At 37.2% G+C, this 23,146-nt stretch overlaps 1 long non-coding RNA gene across 4 annotated transcripts; it reads left to right on the top strand.

Moving 5' to 3' along the window:
- The first annotated feature begins 19,077 nt into the window (after nt 1–19,077).
- LOC113356813 lies at nt 19,078–22,160 on the top strand. 4 transcript variants are annotated; one of them, XR_003363223.1, is made up of 8 exons: nt 19,078–19,416; nt 19,707–19,779; nt 19,994–20,202; nt 20,326–20,416; nt 20,627–20,773; nt 20,912–21,001; nt 21,422–21,481; nt 21,632–22,160. It is a non-coding gene; the product is annotated as an uncharacterized LOC113356813 (long non-coding RNA). The 4 variants fall into 4 exon arrangements; XR_003363225.1 differs by having other exon boundaries at nt 19,078–19,389; nt 19,994–20,416; XR_003363222.1 differs by having other exon boundaries at nt 19,994–20,416.
- Nucleotides 22,161–23,146: the final 986 nt, after the last annotated feature.

The following is a 23,146-nucleotide window of genomic DNA, read 5'->3' as shown; positions in this document are numbered from 1 at the left end:
GGTGCTGTAATGTAAGGCGGAGATATCAAACTTTGATGAACAGCAAGGGAGCAACCGTTGGATTCAACTACCATCTAATCTGAAGGCTTGGAATTTCAGCGCTGTGGTGCTTGGCAGAGACTTCCGATTTTGATGCTCTATGAAGGAGCGACCATCGGATGCTTCTGAGAACTGATCTGATGGCTGAGAACGGAGGCGTTTTTGTGTGTAGAAAATGAGGTTGTGCGCACCATTCTTCGCGGCTTCCTTGCGTGATTTCTCCCGGCTTTTCACTACTTTTCTGCTCTTTTCCGCTCCGCAAGTCATCCAGACTTTATTTATTACCTAAAAATGAAAAATTAAGTAAGAAAAATATTTATTCTTGAAAACAATGAAAATACAGAATATGGGATAAAATGTAGAATTAATGATCAAAAGATGAGTTAAATGCCAACAAAAAGGGATAAATATATACAATATTTGGCACTCATCAAATACCCCCAAACCTGAATTTTACTTGTCCTCAAGTAAAACAAAACTAAGGAAATCCTAACTATACCACTGTCGCTGGTCTCTCGAATGCATTTAGCGTATGCACTAAGCCTTTTAAACCACTAAGTGTCCCTAGTGGACGAGTTGAAGTCTCGTGAAGGTTTACCAGAGATGTGCCTACAAAACCTAAGGACAAAATATAAGCTCATATTCCATCAAATGTGACATGTGCAAAACAGTTTAAGCTCACAGCAAAATGGAGATGTCAATCTAGCTATTGAAGGCACAATCCTAGCACTGATAACAAAAAAAGACATGTGATAAGAGTGTAAAGTGTATCTACACATGTGTAAAGAAAGATCTGAAGTTATGACTACTAATCACCAAGAGATAGTTTCTCAGGCTAAGAACTGAGGTCGAAATCTAGCTAGCTGTCCGGACTTTACGAGAATTGTGAATGAGTTGGAGGTATTTCACAATTACTCGCGTTGTACATCAATGGCATACACCCTTCCTTGCTTATTACAATAAAACACAAAAGATGACTCTTTACATGACTCTTATTTACATTGACTATTCTCTTTTATTTTTGGAACAAGAGATGATGGAATTGATAAATACTTGATTTTTTTGTATTTTTCTGATATTTTTTTTTTCTTAAAAAGGAAACACTTTTGATACATATACAAAAGGAAACAAAAGATTACATGACACTTTGCAAGAGGTAGCCCTTTTTGATGCACCCAGTTAAATTCGATGGTTGTCTTTCTTAATGTAACCTCCACCTTCTATCCCAACCAACCAAAGAACAAGCTAGTCAAGTTTCGTTCAGTATTCTAAAGTGATTGGCAATCGTAACTTCCTATCAAACACCTTGAAGATCGAGGCCATACATGTATTGGTAGATCGTGCGCGTGCAAATTTCTTATCACTATGTGAATTGTGCTAGAATCAGGGTGCCTAAATATCTAGACTAAGACTCCTAATAAAAATACATATTTGCACAAGAGTCAACATTTCAAGGTAAATGAGCTCCATTTTTATGATTTTTTAATTTTTTAATTTTTTTATTTTGATTTTTCAATTTTTTTGGAATTTTTCAATTTTTTCAAAAAGAAGAAGGAGTTCGTTTTCAATTATGGCAAATTATCATGGTATCTACTCTATACCCCCAAACCTAAACTAAACATTGTCCTCAATGTTTCAAAATATGGAAAGAATTAAAATGCAACATATGGAAAGGGACATGCTGAGTAGAGTAAAAGGAGAGAGAATACCCGATTTCGGCGAAAGCAGAATTAAAACTCCGTTATTCAAGGCAAAAAAATCCAACATATTTCAGCCGAGATCATATTGGATTAGCAAAATATATACAAAAGGAACAAAAAGGTTTTTAAAATTTATCTACTTGATTATATACAAAAAATTCACCATACACCAAAAGTCTAAAGAGTTGAGGATCAACCCAAAAGAAAAAGTGTAGAGACATAGAAAGTTTCAAAACACTAAAATTGGACTTAAATGGGAGTGAGAGCGAAAAACCGAATGAATCACCCCTAAACCTAAATTGTTCACCAGGTTCACTTTTAAGCACAAAATCTTTTAATTTTAGGGGTTCAGGATTCAAAAGGTCTAACTCATAATGGACTGTTTTCGGGATGGGCAAAGAAATGCATTCCAACTGTGGCTCTTTAAAAGTGTTATATTTTGAAGCAAAATAGTCCAAGAGGACTTGGGAAGCACACAGTTCCAATCCTAGATTAGGAATTTTCAGAAAAATCGGTTTGACAATATGGGTACAAACCAAATCTAGGTTGGGTGGAAGGCCATCAGATTGTGACTTAGGTAGGAGAATAGGTGCGTCATTATTAATCAAATCAAAATCTCCTAAATCATCTACACATGTCACATCATGCTCACAATCATCAATCAAATTGGCAAGATCACAATCAGAATTATCAACATCATCAATAAATTGATTCTCGTGTATCGGCACATCAGGGGGAAACATCACATGGAATACTAGAAGAAATATCATGCATTAAGGTCGGGGCAGAGAAGCCTAATGTATTTGAACCCAAAGGTTCCATAACATTTTCAGTATAGACATGTTCTTCTAACATAACATCATAATCATCATCATCATCATGATAGGGATTTTGCAATCTAGGATAATTTTCAATCCTAAGGTCGGAGCTATTACAAGAATAAAACTCTAATTCATGGGGGTGACTCATATCATGTGGTGTTGTTCCTGTTTCCCTAACGGATTCCCATTGATGGGTTTTCTCTGCAATCTCGGCTAAAAAATTCCATGCATCATCCACAGATTTATCAATAAACTCACCATTACACATAGACTCAACCATGGTTCGAGATTTAAAGTCTAGTCCCTCATAGAGGATGACGACAAGTCTCCACTTCTCAATTCCATGGTGCGGACATTCACTCAACAATTCATTAAAACGTTCAAAATAGTGAAAAACAGTTTCCTCATCCAATTGGACAAAACAATTGATACTTTGACGAATAGCGATGGTCCTATGATGTGGAAAGAATTTTTTGAAAAATAGATCTGTGAGTTGGTCCCAAGTGTTGATTGATTGTGGTCTCAAACCATAAAACCATGTTTTGTCCCTTTCCTTTAAAGAAAATGTAAACAAACGCAATTTCAGAGAGTCTTCGGACATATGATCAGGTTGCATAGTCCGACAAATTTGTTCAAACTCCCTTACATGAGTATAGGGGTTCTCAGAATCGAACCCCCGAAATATAGGAAGTATTTGTATCATGCTTGCATTTATTTTAAAAGGGTTATTGGTTTGAGGTAATACAATACATGATAATGGAATTTTTATTGACGGATACATGTATTCATGGAGAGCATGAGGTTGGCCCATTTTGAAAAGACACAAAGCCCACTATTTGGTTTTAATGGGTTTTCAAAATTTTGGTTTTTTATGGGAAAATTTTGGTTTTGATGGGATATATTTGAAAGAAAATTTGGTTTAAAAATGGGAGCAAAGTAGAAAATTTTGGTTTTTGAATGGGAGAAAAGTAAAAATTAAATGGGAGCAAGTAAAATTTGGTTTTTGAATGGGAGAAAAGTAAAAATTTTGGGTTTTTTTTTTTTTAACAGAAAATAAAATTTGGTTTTTGAATGGGAGCAAGCCCACTGTTTGTTTTGCGTTTGCTTTGGCTCCGCTTGGTTGAAAACTTTTGGTGGAACTGAGTCCAAAATCTCGGCCTAGAATTTGGGTACTCGGCCCACTAACGAGTTCAACTAGCGTGATCGGTTACAAGCTCAGCTGGGTTTAAAAACCCAGAATACAAAATACAAGTCCAAATTAAACAAGCTCACAAAAAGAAATACAAGCCCACAAATTAAACAACAAGCCCAAAAATAAATTATTACAAACCCAACAGAAAATAAGAGAAGCCCAAAAATTGGCTTTAATATTACATGCCCACAATTAAAAAATTGGAAGCCCACAATTCGGGTTCTCTTAAATGGGTTACCTTTTAAGCACAGCCCAGCTGCTCTGATATTGTTGCAAAAACCCAGTTGGGCTTTGGTTCTTTTCCTTGGTGGCGTCCCAGCAGAGGAAAAACAGGTTCAGAACAGCAGGTCCAACAGCAAATGAAGTGAAGCAGATGCAGATGCAAATGCTATGCAGTGAAATGCAAAAATAGCTAAGAAAAAACACAGAAAAACACAGCACCAATCCCCGGCAGCGGCGCCAAAAACTTGGTGGGCCCGGGAAAGCGTATAAAATTGAAGTGAAATGAGAACGGGCCTACAGTAATACCGCAAGTGCACGGTCGTCAGTTGTAGCTCGTGCAAGTACGGGTCGATCCACAGAGACTGGGTGTGTTTGAAGTGTTCTAGCTATTTTGGGTTCTAAATTTGCTATTGTTGGGCTTTGGGTACCAATGGATTTTGGTAACCAATGGGTTATGATTGTGCTTTGGGCCTTTGAGTTTGTTTGTAATGATGAGAACTGTTTTGGGCCTTTGAATGATTTTGAAATGGATTGAACTGAGCTTGGGCTCAGAAATGTGGACTATGGGCTTTAGGTCTTAAACCTTGTTTTGGGCTTTTGGGCTCAATGGGATTGAGCTAACAGTGGACTGTGGTCTTTTGATTAGACCTGGGCTTTGGTTTGTAAAGGGCCAATGGTTAAAAACCCAGGCTTTGGACTTATGGGCTTCTGAGGCTTTTGGGCTCAATGCAGCAGCAGCAGCAGTGGAAGGAAAAGGCAACAGGAGAGTTGCAGGGCAGATGGGTTGCAGCAGCAGCTGCACAAGCAGTGCACAGCAGCTCAAGGCCAAGAAGACAGCAGCAACAGCAAGGGAAGCAATAGCAGCAGCAATACTGCACAGTAGCTGCTCAAGCAGTGCAAGTAGTAGCAGCAGCAGAACAAGGAGAAGAGATGGCAGTGCAAGTAGTGGTGGCACTAAGCCAAGGTAACAGTGGCAGAACAAGGCAATGAAGAACAAAGGCAGTTAACAGGAAAGACAATGGAGAAAATTTACAAGACAATGACTAAACAGGCAGAGAACAATGCAAAATGAACCAAGGCCTAAGCCAAGGGCAAGGGAGATGGTGAAGCTAACAGAGCAAGGCTAAGGCATTCTTCTAGAGTGGGAAGAGAACTAGCTTGCTCATTGTCACTAGTGAGCACTAGTTTCTCCCCACTACTCAATCAACACAATGCACCCTAAGCATACAAAAATGGAATGGCAAGATAATCAGCTTGCTATGAGCACTGATTTCTTCCACTACTCAATCAATTCAGTGCTTCAAAGGTATCTAGCCTAGCATTCCATCAAACTAACAGTGAATTAAAAACAACAGTTGAGCTAAACATGGCACTAACATGACATTAAAATTAAACAGGAACACATTTAGAATGCAAAACAGTAACACACATGTAAACAACACACATTATCATGAACAACAATTTTAACAGAACACATACATGATTAAACAGGAAATGAAAATTGCAAAACAAGAACCCTAAAAATAAACAGTGAAATTAAAATTGGAATTAAATTAACCTAACCCAAATTGGGTGGAAACTTGGCTAGTCCAAGAACAAGTTTTAACAGTGGCAACAACATCCATATTTATAGTTTACAACAAACCCTAAATTTTCGAAACCCTAAATTGAAATTAGGGTTTTCTCAAATTCCCAAAATTACTCACTGATTTCGTTGTCCCCTCTGCGATTAAGCTCATACCCATGCTTTATCTTCTTCTTCTGCTCCTGAAACACGCCTCACTGTTGTCTTCTGATGGAACCCTAGTTCTGTCTTTCTAGGTTTTAGCGTCTGATGGAGAAGCTATAACCGAGGAAGAGAGAAGTTGAGGTTATGGTCGAGGCGGTCGGTTTTGGGAAGGTGGTGGTGGCAGTGGAAATGGAGGTGAAGTGAAGGCTGGTACGGTGGAGGCAGGAGTTGCAGTTGCAGCTCTCTGCAACTGTCGGGTGAAGGAGAAGGAAAAGAAAGAGAAGGGAAGAGGAAGAATGAGGTTGGTTCGATAGTTTTAGGGTATGGGATGTTCTGGTGTGAGGCGGGTCCATCAAGAGGTGATGTTTCGTGAGATGGGCCGTGGGATGTGAAGCTGGTAGGTGGATCGGATGGTTCCTCCTGAAGAGGCTGGTAGCGACCGTCAGATTTTTTGATACAACGAAGTTAACGGCTCTAGATGGGGTTAGGTGTTGTAGTGTTAAGCGGAAGTATCGGGATTTGATGAACAGCAAGGGAGCGACCGTTGGATTCAACTACCATCTAATCTGAAGGCTTGGAATTTCAGCGTTGTGGTGTTTGGCAGAGACTTCAGATTTTGATGCTCTATGAAGGAGCGACCATCGGATGCTTCTGAGAACTGATCTGATGGCTGAGAACGGAGGCGTTTTTGTGTGTAGAAAATGAGGTTGTGCGCACCATTCTTCGCGGCTTCTTTGCGTGATTTCTCCCGGCTTTTCACTACTTTTCTGCTCTTTTCCGCTCCGCAAGTCATCCAGACTTTATTTATTACCTAAAAATGCAAAATTAAGTAAGAAAAATATTTATTCTTGAAAACAATGAAAATGCAGAATATGGGATAAAATGTAGAATTAATGCATAAAAGATGAGTTAAATGCCAACAAAAAGGGATAAATATATACAATATTTGGCACTCATCAATACCCTATAGGTCTCTTTCTAGTCCAAATTTTAGGCTTAGGTTCGCTTTAGGTTTCGTTTTCCTAAGGCGGGCAAGAAGGGAGTGGTGATGAAATCCGAACCCTTATCTTATATGGTCCAGTCCTTGCCCTTTACTAGGAATTTAAAAACAGTCCATATTCAAGTCCTCAGCATATATTCACCTTAAGGAGTCCAGTAACCCGCTTGCAGGAGATTCGCGGGTGTTTAGAATTTTACCTCCCGTACCAGACGGGCGAAGAACCGCTGAAGTCGACTCGGGCCACGACTCCTATGCCGTGTGCGAACCCGAGGGGCCGAGACGATATCGTAATCGTCGTCCTTCCCTGCAAACAGTTTATATTTAAGGGTACCCTTCCGTAGGGTTTAAAAATAAAAATAAAAATGTCCCAAAATTAATGTCCAAAGTCCATAAAAAAAAATACAAAAGAAAAGAAAGTCTAAAAAAAAAAATTACAAAAAAAATGTCTCTCTTTTTTTTTTCTCTCTTTTTATCAAAATAAATAAATAAAATTCTTCTTCTTTCGCTCCTTTAGCTTTACTTTTCGCTCCCAAACTTTAAGTAAATCACCACAAGCTTTGGCAAAATTGTCTTTCGCTCCAATCTTCAAAACTCTGCAAGGAAACAAAAAAAAACCAAAAACGTAAAGAAGAACAAAAATAATAAAAATAATAAAAATCTAAAAAAAATGCTAACTAAACACAGGTCCGCGTCGGCGGCGCCAAAAATTTGATGGTTTATCAAAAGTTGTTGTAGTTGTAGTAAAAACTGGGTCTTTTCAGACTTGTGAAGAAAACAATTTTTATAGATTTAAATTAAACAGGCAACTAAATAAAATAATTCAAAGTTTTGGAGAAAAAAACACCAAGACTAGGATTCCACCAATGACCATTTTAATAGTAAACTCTAAATAGTTCTTATGCAATTTTATCTTTAAAATCAATTCTAATATTTGCCTCAAATAAGTTTTTGAAGTAATAATTGTAATTAAAAAGTATAAAACATCAAAAGTTACTAATACCCAGCATGCTTCATCAAGTCAATTCACAATTACTCAATAAAAACTATTAATTCAATTTTAATTCGTGCAAATAATCAAATAATAATATTACAAATAAATATAAAAATTAGAATTATACCAATAAATTACCAATGGCTTCCTCCGTCGTCTCGGCTAATGGGTTTAGCTCCTCATCCCAAAAACACACTCACAAGATAAATTCATGGCTAAAATAGATGTTTTTATTGATGATTATATGATGAAATAGGAATTAGCAACGCTGTAGTGGTGTTACAGCGCGACTGTTACAAAAGAGCATGGTAATTTAAGACTGCTGTAAACGATAACTATCTACTGCGGTGAAACAACGACAGTGGTATGAAAATAAGTCTGCTGAAGAACGACTGACTCTGCGAGTCTGTTCTTCGTGTTCTTCAGAAGCTTTAATGGCAGCAGCAGCAGCAGCGTTGTCTCCTCTATAATTGCTTCTCCTAGGCTTTCATCGACTCTAAACTCTCTCCTAAAGGTTTCTAACCCTTCTATGACTTGAACCAACTCTTATATAGTCTTTTAATCCCCAAAAATCTCTACTGAATCCGACTTTTTCTTTTCTTTTTTCTTCTCTGCGCTGTTGAGAGAATATCTCTCTCTGATCTCCCTGTACGCGTTTATGATCTATTCTGTTGCCCCAAAACTCTCCCAAGACTTTAACATGACCAAGTAGAGTTTTCTTTAGCGTAAAACTCTCCCAGAATCTCCTCAAAAAATCTTTGAAACGTAAACAGAACCATGCGTGTCCTATTTGGACTCTGATTTCTTCTCCCGGCTATTCCAGCCCAATCTGGTCGATAAAAACACATGTACCATCTCTGTTTAGTCCATTCACATCCAGCCCAACTGATTTTAGGGGTTGAATCTCTTTAGAAACCGTCCATTAATCGAATCCAACTCTGCCAGTAAACATGCATGAAGTTTCCCGCCAAAACATTAATTTGAAAACGTGAAGAAATGTGATCTCCCCCTATCCAGTTCTGGTGTCCCTTTAGCAGCTGCCTGGAAATGGGTCACCCCTTATTAATTAGGTTACCCCTTATCCAAAATCAAGGGTCCGTTAGCAAGTGTCCTCTGGGGCATTTTCCGCACTTTTTTCGGGGTTCCTCCGGGGTATTTCTGGGATACTTCCGGTACACTTCTGAGGCTCTTCCGGTACGTTATCAACGGAGGTCCAAATGCCACATTTTTAGCCAAATTCGCCGCAAGAGATTATTTTCCAAAAACACCTACAAATACATAACATAACCAAATAAGTACAATATCGAGTACTAACAATATATACAAATGAGCTATATTAGACACATAAATGCGTCTATCACAGACTTCGCAGGTGATGTAGATAAAAGGCGAAGTACGACCGGTTATGTTTATACTATGGGGTCAGCTGTAGTGAGTTGGAACTCAAGGTTACAGAAGTTGGTGACATTGTCTACTACGGAAGCGGAGTACGTAGCGGTGACGGAAGCGAGCAAGGAGATGATTTGGTTACAAGGATTATTAGCTGAGTTGGGCAAGGAACAAGGAGATAGTGTTCTGTTTAGCGACAGTTAAAATGCTATACATTTAGCCAAGAACTCAGCCTATCATGCTAGGACAAAGCATATAGATATCCTTTATCATTTCATTCGGGTTCTCTTAGAAGAAGGAGATTTGAAGCTTGAAAAGATTCTTGGTTCGAAGAATCCGGCGGATATGTTTATCAAGGGAGTTACATCAGACAAGCTAAAGCTCTGCAAGTCTTTAGTTGGTCTCTCAGAATGAGGATCTGGGAGGGGAGCCGCACTAACAAGGAAGATGCTTTAGCACCGTCAATCCAAAGTTGAAGAATGGAAGAAAATCAATAAGTCTTCAAAGTGGGAGATTGTTAGTTATTGAAGACTAATTAATTATTTCCTAAAGTTAGTCGTGGTTATTTAGGGAAGGGGTTTCCTAAACCGGTTAGAATTCTTGGTGGCCAAGTTTGTAACCTATATAAATAGGTAGTTAGGCCTTGTAGAATTTGTGCATTGTGTAGAAAACGATTAAGAGATCGGTTAGAACTGGTATCAGAGCGTATGGTTGGGGCTACTGTCCAAACGGAGAAGTGGTTTGTATGTCACCCAGTTTAGGGCGCAAGTGGAGTCAAACTCAAGGTGGAGCAGGCAAGGCCCAAAGTAGAGTTGGCGCTCAAGGTGGAGTTAGTGCCACACCCCATTAACTCAGGTGGAGCAGGATTCTATGGTGGGCAAGGTTGTGCTCAAGGTGGAGTTAGTGCTAGCCTTACCATTAACTCAAGGTGGAGTAGGGTTCCAGGGCGCGTAGTGAGAATAATCATGTTTGATTGGTAGCTATACGGATGGTGATCATATGGTGGAGTATGATAGGATTGGTGAGGTGGTTTAATCTCGCCAAGGTGGAGATTGTTAGAGTATTTGGCTCGATAAACACCACATATGTATAGCTAGGATAGTCCCACATGGAATAAGAGGAGTACATGTGGCGCTTAATAAGCTTTGGCATCTCATTACATAGCACCGAGGCCTTTTAGATTAAAACCCCACACCTGCTGCAACAGGTGGTCAACTGGGGACATTATCGGTGCTATGTGGTTGGGCCCAGAAGTAGGTTCTGGCGGTCCGTGAAGATCCTAACACATGGATGATAAGTTAAATTTGTGAGTACTAGTTTAGAGTATTCTGAGATATCCTCTTCTACTTCTTGTTCAAAATCTGAGTCATCATCATCGGAAATTTCATCTAACCTTTCTTGTAGACATATTTTCCAGTCGTCATCGGTTTCTACATTATTAACGAAATTAACTTGTCTCGTAGAATCTCTAGAGATGATTTCTTAAGATATTGAATCATAGATGCCATCATCAAGTGTTAATTCAGAACTCTTGATGTCTTGTTTTACGTTGAGTGAATCATTCATTAAATTCAATTCTTGTAGGTTGGATCGCACCAAACACAGATTGTTAGATCTTTTCGTGTTTGCCTGCTCTGATACCAATTGAAAAGGCGAGGGTACCCAAATATAGCTCAAGCTAAAACTTCTCCTACCTATAAGTCCTTTCTCCAAAAGTGGTTGTCTATGGACTGAGTCGGGACAATACAACTAATCGGTTCACACTTCGAGTGATCGCCTATGGATATGAGATCGAGACAATACAACAACGAAGTATGTTTACTTGATACAAAGGTTCGGATTTAACCGAACACAATAGGATTGCTTATCAAGTAAATAGGAATTAACATTTGTGTGATTTACTTTAATTATAATAAAACAATTACAATGCGGAAAATAAAAGTAAATGACACAACAAGATTTTGTTAACGAGGAAACCGCAAATGCAGAAAAACCCCAGGACCTATTTCAGAATTGAATACTCTCAGGATTAAGCCGCTACAAAAAATTACACCTAACTTCGTATAGTTGAAACCAAGTTACTAACCCTATAGTTCACTTAGTTCCGTCTGTATTCCCACGCCTCCGACTTGTGAATAAGTCACGTTCTTGGAACAATTCCTTTGGTTCGTATTCCAAACAGTAAAGGAACAACAAATATGTTTGGTATTAACTCTATTCAACCAAGTGATATGAGTTAGACAAAGGCTCTTCCGTTTATCTTAACATAAACTCCTTCGCCAGGTCCTTAGATTTATGTTATGTTCAGTCACCCAAAGGTAATTGTTTAAGATTAAGCCAACAACACCTTTAATCTGAAGAACCGTGTTGATGTCGATCTATTCAATTAATCAATCCAATTTACCACAAGGATAAACCGATTATTAATTGGATCCTCTTTTACCGAAACAAGTATTGTGCACACCAAAGATTATAAAATCCAAGTCAGATCTTCAATATCTTCTTTGTCTTCAAATCTTCTTAAATCTTCAATAAAAACCTGCACACAATCACTTGAATCTCTTGTGATCAATCACGCACAGAACGGAGTCTGTTAACCATAGATTATCACAAGATCGTCTTTAGAACTAACAACAGTCTAAAGATCCATGTCGAAACTCTGAACTAGTTTGAGTGAATCTTTTATCAGAAGAGAAGATTCTCAAGAATAAACAAACTAGGTGCAATCGTATTTCAACCACCGTTAGTCAATCAAATCAATCGGAAACAAAGATAAACCACAATTATCTAGTTTCCCACCAACGGGTCGCGCTAAAGCTTCTCAATCCCAAAGAAGACTTTAAAACGAGCGGCCGTAAGAGATTTCACCTAATTAGATTATTCTATGATAGGCGGCTACACCAGTAACAAAGACAAAAGAGGAAGTCTGTTGTTACGAAGGATTAATTTGCTACAAAGGAACTTCGTGTATTTATAGACAAGGAAGTTTGGACACCAAGGAATTTCCAAAACCGAAAATATTCTCAAGATATTCATAAAAGCACAGATTCGGTTTTCATAATTCCTGGAAATGATTTGTCCGAAAATAACGATCGAAATCTCTCGGAAAATATAATTAGTAAATGCACATTACTAATTCTGTAATTTCCCTACAAAATAAAATTAATAACCTTAATTAAAAAATTCTTAACTTACTTATGTTTCGATCCTGGGATTCTCTTCCCTTATCCGTTAAGGAATATCTTTGAACAATTATAGTAATAAACATTCATAGCACGTGTTCAAAGTTTGTCGAAATCTTAACTTTGTAAGTTCTCTTTCACACTTACAATCTTGAAACCGATTTTCCACACTTCCAAACAAGTTTAGAATTGGTTCATCTGACTTTCAAGAACTATGTGATTGATCAAACCAACATTCAATCACAATCATGGGTTTAACGGTTCTACCAAAACAAGTTTCGGTTCTACCTCCATGTGAGTATTGTGCATAGTCACACTAGCTTCCCAAAGATTCGGTTGACTAGGTACTAGGATCGGTTCCTCACATATATTGGTATCTAACTTATATGTGTTGCACATGTCCATAGGATCGGTTCCCCTTTCTGCTATAAACCTTGTTTCACCCCATACAAGGATCGGTTCCCTTTGATGTACTGCTCCCCTTACTAGGATCGGTTCCCTTTCCCTTACAAGGATCGATTCCCTTTCCCTTACAAGGTCATACATATAAAATCCGATCATACCACATGTGATTACTTAAGATTGGTTTTACTAATAAAAGTTATACCAATACATAAGTCATGCCTTTGTGAACAGTTCTACCAAGAACACAACAAGTTGTGAGCGGTTATACTCTATCACACATATTGGTTGTTCATAAGATATGCAATGAATAACAAAACTAATAACACCTGGCAATTTCCTTTTCAGTTCACAAACAAGTTTATGAACTTACTTCCTTAGAACACATGTAGACATTGTTCCCTAGGATGAAATCCTCACCTCATACCCATACATAATCACAATAGCATTCAAATGATTATGGCAATGTCTTATCTACAAAGTTCAATGGTTAAGCAATAAACCTCATATTGTATTCCTTAATACTATGTCTATCTAGAGTTCAAATATGCTTCGCAGTTATGTTTTCAATATGCACGACTTGAAAGATACGTTAGGGAATGAAACAGTTCAAGTCAAATATCACAAACCTCAAGTAGAAGGATGATTGTTGTCGTTGTAGCTCCTTGCTTGTTCACATCTTCAAGTCTTCGCAATAGTTGTAATGTCTCATATCCTAATACTTTCAAGCTAACCTATACGAAGTTTAACTCTAGTACATAATCAAACGACTCAGAACATGAGTTTTGATTCACTAAAATATGACAATCAAACTTGACATACCAACGGTTGGTAGGTTCAACCGAGCCATGCTCTAACATGTAGTATGTCACAACTAGGGAAATATTTAGCTTTCAAGATGGTGGCACAAAGAGAATATGGGTTTTCTTTGAGTCTCCATCCCATTTTAGCTATCATGGCAAGATTAAAATGTTGCATATTTTGGAGACCTAATCCTCCTTCACTAATAGGTTTACATATAGAGTCATAGTTGTTTAGATACACACCTTTCTTCCCATTTTCATCTAATCCCTGTTCATTTTTCCCCCACCAAAAGTCTCTTTGCAGTTTAGTTATAGTTTTACAAATTTTCACTGGAATTTAAAAACAGTTCATTTGGTAAACACACAAAGAAGATGTGACATTTTTTACAATTATTGTCCTACCAGCAGTGTTAACATTCTTCCTTGTCCATTCTGTAATCTATTTTTCATTTTTCCAATCAGTGGATCAAAACACTTGATTTTGGATCTATTTGTAAAAAGTGGAGAGCCTAGGTATCTATCATTAAGAGGTATTGCTTGAACCCCTAAAATATTTGTGACCTCTCTTATTATACAAGGATTGGTTCTAGTGCTAAAGAAAACCCCTGACTTGCTCAAATTAATCAATTGACTAGAGGCATTACCAAAGTCAGTAAAACGCTTAACTAAGTTTTGACTAGTGGTGGCATTAGTATCATAGAAAATTAGGCAATCATCAGCAAACAATAAATGTCTAACAGCAAGACCATTGTTTGAGATTTTAATACCTTTTACTTTTCCAGAGAGTTCAGCATTCATGATGGTCCTCGAAAGGGCTTTCATGCAAAAAAGAAACAAATAAGGAGACATTAGATCTCCATGTATCAACCCTCTAGAAGGTTTAGAGAAAGCAGTAGGAGACCCATTTATCAAGACAACTAAAGTAGTTGTAGAGATACATTCATGAATTAAGTTACATTCATGAATTAACGATCATTAAACAATTATGTGTTAAATTCCAAAATGTAATTTTTATTCCTTCAAAGAGTATGCAGTATGCTCATTCGTTAGAAATTCAAAAAAATTCATGAATCTCACAAAATTCTTCAATTTATCCTACTTTATTCAAAAAACAAGTCTGAATCCTACAAAAAAGAAATCTCTCTCAAATGATCACTCAGAGCAAACCATCCAACAACAAGTAGTTCTTACTGAAGGCCATGTCAAGCCTCTTTTTAAAGTTTTTTTTCTTCATTCTCAAATCCTGGACAACTTTATCAACCCTTGCCGACTCCAGAGCGAGTGCCTTCTCCTCTTCTATGATGGCAGTTATAGCAGAAATCATTTTTGCAGCAGCAGCCGCCCTATCAACCTTGATGATCTCGAGTCGAAGACGAAGCCATCTTATATTAAACCGCAGGGTCTCACAGTTCGAGATCATATCATCCCATTTATGCAACTCTTCGTTTTTGACATCTCGCAGGTTTATCTTGTTCATTTCGTCAATAATGGGCAATAACCCAGCAACTGTGGTCAATAAAGTCGGCAGAAAACCTCTCCATACCTCAGTAGTAGCAATGTGTCCATACTTCCTCCAAATTTTGGTGTGAAGGGATGCATAAAACTTGGAAACGATGAAACCACCGACTAGTAGATTGTCTGGGCAAGCATTGGCCAAGGGAGTATCGAAGGGGTGTCCATCCGATGGATACTCACGAAAAGAAACCCTAGAATCGGCGTCTACAGAGTTAGTTGAGTTTTCGTCAGCATGCTTGTCATCATCACCATCAGCTGCAACCACATACTTTCTATTCCTCCTTTTCCTAGCCTCGGCAACAACACGAACATCAACCTGCGACGATGAAACATTCAATTTCAGTAAAAATCCGGTAAACGCTTGATCAAAGGAGATTTTCAGTCAGAAACTCACAGATGTTCCAGCTTCGACACGAGCAGACCTATAACGAGAAAGATATTTTACAGTTCGCTTGGGTCTTAAACTGTAAGAGGAAGAAGAAAGTCGATTCTCCCGATTTCCATGTAACAAATCATTTTATTTGGTTAGTCATCCTGATACATGAAAATGAAAGAAAAAAAATGCAACCTACCGAGATGGACTCCCCGACTCCACGCTTCGCCAGGCATCCGTTTTGAGAAGAAGCACTGCTATCAGACATGATAATAGTGAGAGGTATGATAGTGATCAAAATTTCTTCTGATAATATACAGGAGCAGAAGAAGATGTGTGATATAAATAGAGAACCCTAAGTCTCGAAAGTCAATACACGAGACACGGTGGACACTTATCCTTTGCAGATGGTCAAATCAGTTACGGTTTTTACGGCGTGAAGAGAAGTAGTCATACTGGGGACTGATCTATGGCTATGTAGATATGGTCAACAATACCCTAATTAAATATGGTCATTCGTGTACATCACACGTTCTCTAGTTCGTGCAATGTCTGCACAGTCATGTCGAAAGGGCGAACAGACGACAACCCGTGGAGGGATGATGATTTTTACGCATGAGGGTTCATCGACTCTGTGATATCAAAGAAGTAAACAAGATATATATTCAAAGAGTTATCATTCAAAATGATTCCTAATGCAATATCTAGGAAATTAAATTGTTCAAGTGATCACAATAATCTCTACATGTGATTGTTTAACACCATTAAGAGGATCAAGTGAAATGTTACATAAACTCTGTAAATAGCTTTATCCTCATCCAGACTATATTTTGGACCATGAGCTTTTGTCGATGATCTGTTGAAGTATTTTGTGTTTTTTTATGAACTGGCCATTCTTTTTGAATATTTTTTCTACGAATTTTAAGAGCATATCCAATGCAAGGGGTAGAGGTCTAAATTTGAATGACACTTAGGATTTAAGACTTTTTGCGCCAAATTTCCATCTCCAACACAAAGGTCAAGGTTATAGAGATAGATGACATGACTAAGTGGGGGTAATGGAGAAGGTATAAATAAGACTTGTGTATTACCTTGGGTCTTAAAGCCACATCATCATTTTGTCTCTAATTTCAAATGAAGTTTGTTAGATAATACCTTGGGGGTTGGAGCAGGGACGTAGCAAAGTATTTGGGGGCCCTAGGCGAAATTGTAGAAATAGGGGCTTATATAAGAAAAATAACTTTTTACTTTTGATTTGAAATGACAAAAAGGAAACACAAAGATTAATCTTTCTTCCCTTTCTCACACGAAATTATCAATACGACAGAACCTGAAGCGTCCCTTGTTTCAAAGAGAGGACGGGTTATTCACATTTTATTTGATGGTCAAAGGTGAATTAAAAGCTAAGCAGTGGTAATTCTACTTCCGGGAAAAAACAGAGATGTCTCCTACGTTATCCATTAATACGTGGAAGTATCAACGTAATTTCATATAGAGTTTGTAATTTATAACAATCTCAATGGATCATACTAAAAGTCCGTTTAATCTTTTTTGTAACAAGGTCGTAGGTAAGATTTGATCAACTTCAACTCCAGTGGTTGCCCGATTTGCATTATTTACAATATCTACATATGATTGTCAAATGGTAATATTTATTTTGATTTCATTATTTAATCTTCCTTTTTTAAAAAACAAAAGAAAAAAGTTAGAGGTTGGAGCATACTAAAATGTCATAAAATTTTGCCGATCATGACAAAAATGTGTGTTGAGTGTAATTGTGGGAAGCGTACGGGTATGTGTATGATGTTAAGAGTTGAAGGGTCGAGTATATATACTCGAGAGGTCCTTGTCACAAACTATCATTTCTAATCGAAATTGATTCAAACCGTATTGCAGAAATATGGATATTCTACGAATGTTATCAGACAAAACCCTGGAACTTCGAATAAAGAAGAGAAAATATAAAGCAGTCAAAAACAATAACAAAAGACCAAATTAGTAACCTTAATAATACACAATTAATTTGTTGCTGAATCGTATTGGATTACTAGCAGAATAAGCCCAAAATTTGATATTTGTGACTAGGTTTCGTATGTAACTATAGGTAGAAAAGATTTTAATTTGGGGACCCCTAGGATATGGGGGCCCTAGGCCGTCGCATAGCCGGCCTATGCTCAGCGACGACCCTGGGTTGGAGATCAACTTAAGATAAAATGTTTTATATTAAAATTTTTTTTTATCATTTAGTAATGACCTACACATAAAAATGTATTAATAAGACATCCACATAGGATGATCTTGACGTTTTGCATTGGAGATGCTCTACGATTTGAAGTTTAAAATTAAAAGTGAAATCGTAAACGAATTAAAAGCTAAAATTATTACTCAAATCATAATATGTATGTATTGTAGTGTGTGCTTCTACTAGATTTCTCGTAATATGATCACCCTTACCAAGTACCGACGAAAGAGTTCTCCTACGAACGAAATAAAGGAGTTAGTTTCCGAATGGGACTACCCATAGCCCATACTCTTACCATACTAAACTAAAAATAAGATTATTTATCCTAACCACGTACAAAAAATGTTACCCTGCTTCACAGGTGGAGGAGGGAGGGAGGGAGGGAGGGAGGACTTAGAAAATGTAGTCGAAATTTAATAAGTGCAGTATCTTATACCTAGAGCTACATAGTTTAGAAATTAATAAAAGACGCACGTCTAACTCAGATTATGCCAGTTAAAGAAGAACTAAGAAAATAATATTCTAGGCAGCTACCTATACTTCTAAATTAACTTAAGGTTATCTTACAATATATATATATATCCCAACAAATGGCAATAGAAAAACAAAAATACGAACCTACCAAGTACCAAACTCCCAAATCCAACTAGTCAAACTATCAATTTCATCACGTTCGAATGATAGATTGTCGATAACCGATCGGTAGGTCTACTAATATTTTCGAATCTTCTCAAGTGAATATTAAATAATCCGTTTTAATAAGATAATCGGGCTAATATTTTTGTTTATCTACTTCTCCTAGAGAATGAAACGAAAAATGGGTCATTTGTCCAAATATTTTTAAAACATGGTTCGAATGGACAAGTAAAAAAAATATTATGGGTGAAATGGACACCAAATAAATAGCAAGGATGAAACTGGATTCATCCTGACTTAAACTTAAAAAATAGCGAGGATGAAATTGGATGCATCCTGATGTAAATTAAAAATAAGAAAAATTATTTGAAAATGGGTAGGATGAAACTGTTTACATCCTGACTATTTTTACATTTTTTTCCATTTAAACAGTATCAAAATCTAAATGTCCTTTTCACCCAGGAATTGTTGATTTTGATCTTTTTAACCAATTTTGTGTAAATGAAAAACATATAATCAAGATTTATAGACTCCAAGAAAAGTGATTACTAACTACCGTTGAGAACAACAAGAAGTTTAACAGATAAAAAAATGGATGCATAATACGGCATCCCATAAGGTTGGCTTTGGCACTCGATGCGTAATTGATTATTATCTAACTCCTTTAAAATCCTAAGTTCCTTAGGCTTCACGTCGAACGGTGTCCGTCACCTTCTCACAGAATTGCTCCGTTTCACTTTTCCTCAAAAAAGAATAAAAAAAAAAATTCCACACAGATTTCCGGCACAAAATATAAAATCCAAAAAAAAAACATACAAAACCCTAATAACCGATTCTTCTTTTTCGCTCACGAAAAAAAAAAAGACAAAAAAAGCCCTAAGATATGCTTTCTTCCTGAATGTTCCCCATTCTCAACTCCAGAGGTTAGGATTAATTCTTCTTACATTCTATTTCGATGCAGATTTCTCCTCTATTCACCACAAAAACAAAAATTCTTTCTCCATCGCGATGGTTCATTAATCTCATCTCTTTTCTTCTCCGTCCTTTCTTCTTCTCGATTCTCGCAAAAACGGCATAAACACACCGAGAAGAGAAAACTGCAGCAAACTAAATCCCTAAAACTCAACTACGCCTCTCTTCGTTTTATATGCAGGTGCGATTTTATTCAAGAGATCAACCTGTAAGTTTTTTTCTTTCTTTTAATCGATCCTAACCCTTTTGTATATCCTGTAAGTTTTTCTGCGTCTTACACTTTTCACGGTTTCATTGAAGAGAAGAGTAACTGAAATTGAAGTTAGGGTTTGAAGGAATCAATCCGAAACTTTGTTTTGATTTTTAAGACTCTGATCTCTTGATCTTTTCAGTCTTCTTATCTTCTTCAGATTAAAAAAATTAGGTTTTTCTTACTTTTGATTCTTTTTTTTCTTATTTATCGTTTGTCAATTGATGATGGGTTTTTTTCTTCTTCAGATTTTTGCACGTTTTGGATCTGAGAAGAATGATATATGTGGAAGAAGCTGGGTACATCAAGGCAGTGAGCATGGTGATCCTATACTTTTTGCCTATCTCACAATTCTGTGAGATACTTATTTTTTTATTTTTCTTTGATTGATAAATAATTTGATTTTATGGGTTTCTTAATTGATGTACACATATATTGGGTTGGTATAAATTGCAGTGCCTGGATTATGTGAATCGAATCTTGCTATCGTTTCTTCTTCTCATCACTTTGGTCGTTGGTTTTATTTTGATTACAGATTTTTTTGTTGCATTGCAAGCTGAAGCCTGAAGGTACTATTTGTGACAAGCAAGCTTAAGGTTATGCAGGACATTGTGTAGCTGATATCTACAACAACCTTGGGAAAACATGGGAGAAGCTGAGAGTTTTCCAGGCAGACTACTAATGGTTTTGATTGACATGTATACGCATTATAACCTTGGAAAAACATGAGAGAAGCCTGTAACGGTAACTAGGGTTATTGTTGCCTTTAAGAACCCATTGGACATCATTGTTTAGTCTGCTAAGCCATATAGACATATGGCTATTTTGTAGCTTGATTACTGATTTTTTTTTTTCATCCACTAATAGGAAGACACCTCAGCTACCATCAGGTAGATGTCTTCTTTTTTGTAGACATATACGTCTGCTTGGCATCTGAGATCACTCACTGATGTACCAGGTTTGCCAATTCTCTTAATAATATACCGTCGTTTCTTGAGTTTTACTTCAATTAATGTAATTAAATGACTTTTAAGCCTTTCTTGGTTCAAAGCACATATGGGCTATTCAGGCCATATATGTGAAGAAAAAAGAAGATATAGTAGCCTTTCAAGGTGTATTGAATTTTCGAAGGTTTAAAGCTTTTTTATTATAATTTTTCTGGTAACAGGGCCAAATTTAGTTGTGTACAGACTTCCTAGGAAGCTGCGCCTTTCACTTTTGCTCCATAAGCGATTCTATGTGCAGTTGCGAGCTCACAGACTACAGCTCCATAAGCCATTCTATGTGCAGTTGCGAGCTCACAGACTACATCAAAGTATATATTCTTATACCTATAATCAGTATACGAATACATGGATCTATAAATATGATTTATTTTTTTTATGACCAAAGGAGCAGATTATTCTATAATCATCATGAACTTATTACTGTGTTCTTATTGTTGACTATGAAGGTGGTTTCGTACAGGAGCCTGGAGGGATGGTAGGAAAAACTGCAGCAATCAAAACGTATTCCACATGCGATGATGTTGATACTTGATATGGTAATGGCTAACCGAATTTGAATTGGTTTCGACCACTACCCGCTCAATTAATAGAAAATGTTAATTGTTTTGCCTGATACGCACTGCAACAACATTTTCTGCACTAGATATTAAAGCGGCTGAGCATGTTTGCACAAAAGTATTTTGTGTTGGTACATATCAACTTATCGTGATAGTATACCTTTGAACCCACTACTTTGTACACAGTATATGTTAACATGTTCGTGCAGAACTTTCCTTGAAACTGCATGGTTATAGTTCTTTGCAGTTTGAACATCTTATTCTTAAACGGGATACTTGAAATGGAAAGAAAGCTGATAGTGATTCCATGAAATAACTTTGTCTTATTTGCAGTTTATGGTTTTCAATTTGTGCACATTGGTTATTATTTGCTCTAATACCTTCTTTGAAATCAACCAGTGAATGTGTATGAGGTGGAAAAGAAATTGATGGCTGAGGGCTTTATCACTTTCAATGCAGGTAACTGGGAACTGTGTCTAAGACTTTTCGTCTAAGCTAGACTATACCAATTTGATTTTCAAACTGGACTTTACTACGGCAGTTTAAAATACTAAACTTCTGCTTTGCGATATTCCTGAATACAAGTATTTTTGGTTTGGTTTGATTTAGAAAAACTGGGGGACTAGATTTAGTAGCAAACAGTTTATGGTTTGGCTGGTTCAAGCCTCTCAATTTTGGTGCATTGGGAATCAAGAATTTTGGGTTTGTGTGACATATAATGAGTACCGGAATGCAATGATCCATTACCAATTTGTATTGCTGATGACGACGACCCAAACGAATATTTAGTGTATGAAAGAACCAACAGATGATGCAGCAGAGGCTGGGAGATTAACGCTGGCGGTCTTTGCATCACGCTTATATACTGGACAAAATCCAGTCAACAACAATAAAGACGCGGGTTTATTATATGTTTTTGTCTAATTCCAACACAACTTATATGTAAGACACCCAAATGGAGTTCCTGGAAACTGTGACCCTATTGGGCATTAATGGGACCTGTAGTTATCAATTTTTGATTTTTTGAACTAACATTTTGTCAACATTTTGTCGATTTTTTTAACCAGCAGTAATGGGGCCTGTAGTTATCAAGTTTTGATTTTTTTTTTCCAAATGGAGTTCCAGGAAACTTTTGATCAAGCATAGTTCTGTTTTCCGTAATTTATATGAAAGTTAGAATTTTGATGCATCGTAACTAAAGTCTCATATTCAAGATTGTGATGTCCCACGAGAAGTTGTTGGCATTATCAATTATCAGGTTCATCAAATGCATTGGGACAGGGGCGCGAGGCGAAGCCTTCGCCAAGCCACACCAAATCGGGACGTGGCGAGGCGATTTCCGCTTTACCAAATCGGGTTCACCTTGCCACACCAAATCGGGACGTGGTGAGGCGAAGCCGAAGCCGAGCTTTACCAAATCAAATCGGGAGGGGCCAGGCGAAGCCACACCTAATCAAAAAGGATCGCGACGAACGGGGCGAAACTGTACAACACCAAATAAAAAATGCATCAGAACAGGGCGAGGCGACGCTGAAGCCGAACCACACCTAATCAAAAATGTATGGTGATGGGGCGGGGCGCGACACCTAAAGAAAAATATGGCTAAAAGAACAAAAATGCCCGAGCGTAGCACGGTCACAGAATCTAGTTAGTATAATTTATAAGTAGTTGTTTCGTAATTATCATACGGCACAATTAGATGATGCATAACTGTAACTCTCCTACTAATTGAAATTTCTATCATTTGAATACACTTCCAATTAGTTAACTTTTCTAGAGTGCCTTTTTAAGTTTCAACACTCGGATCTGAGCATGGCTCGCTCGCATCTGACCCGGCCGAGATTGGGTCTAAGTCGTTTGTGTTTTTCACTTTTTTCTTATCTGATTTGAGACCTTTTTTTAGACAACATGAAAATTTTATTCATTCATTAAAATTTATCAGGTTCAATACACCTGAATAACAGAGTTTTTGCTTTAGCAATCTGATCTGAGACTTGATTCGGTTCATATATTTGACTCGGAAATATATATCTGAATAAGGAAAACCGATACTTTATATCTTTTCAATTTGGCCCATTTCACGAAAAAGTGAACGAAATTGAAGTATAACTTTTCGAAACGGAA

The sequence above is a fragment of the Papaver somniferum genome, chromosome 3, assembly GCF_003573695.1.
Source record: "Papaver somniferum cultivar HN1 chromosome 3, ASM357369v1, whole genome shotgun sequence".
NCBI classification, from domain to species: domain Eukaryota; kingdom Viridiplantae; phylum Streptophyta; class Magnoliopsida; order Ranunculales; family Papaveraceae; genus Papaver; species Papaver somniferum.
Note: the sequence above shows the minus strand (reverse complement) of the source record. Positions and strands in the feature narration are given on the sequence as shown.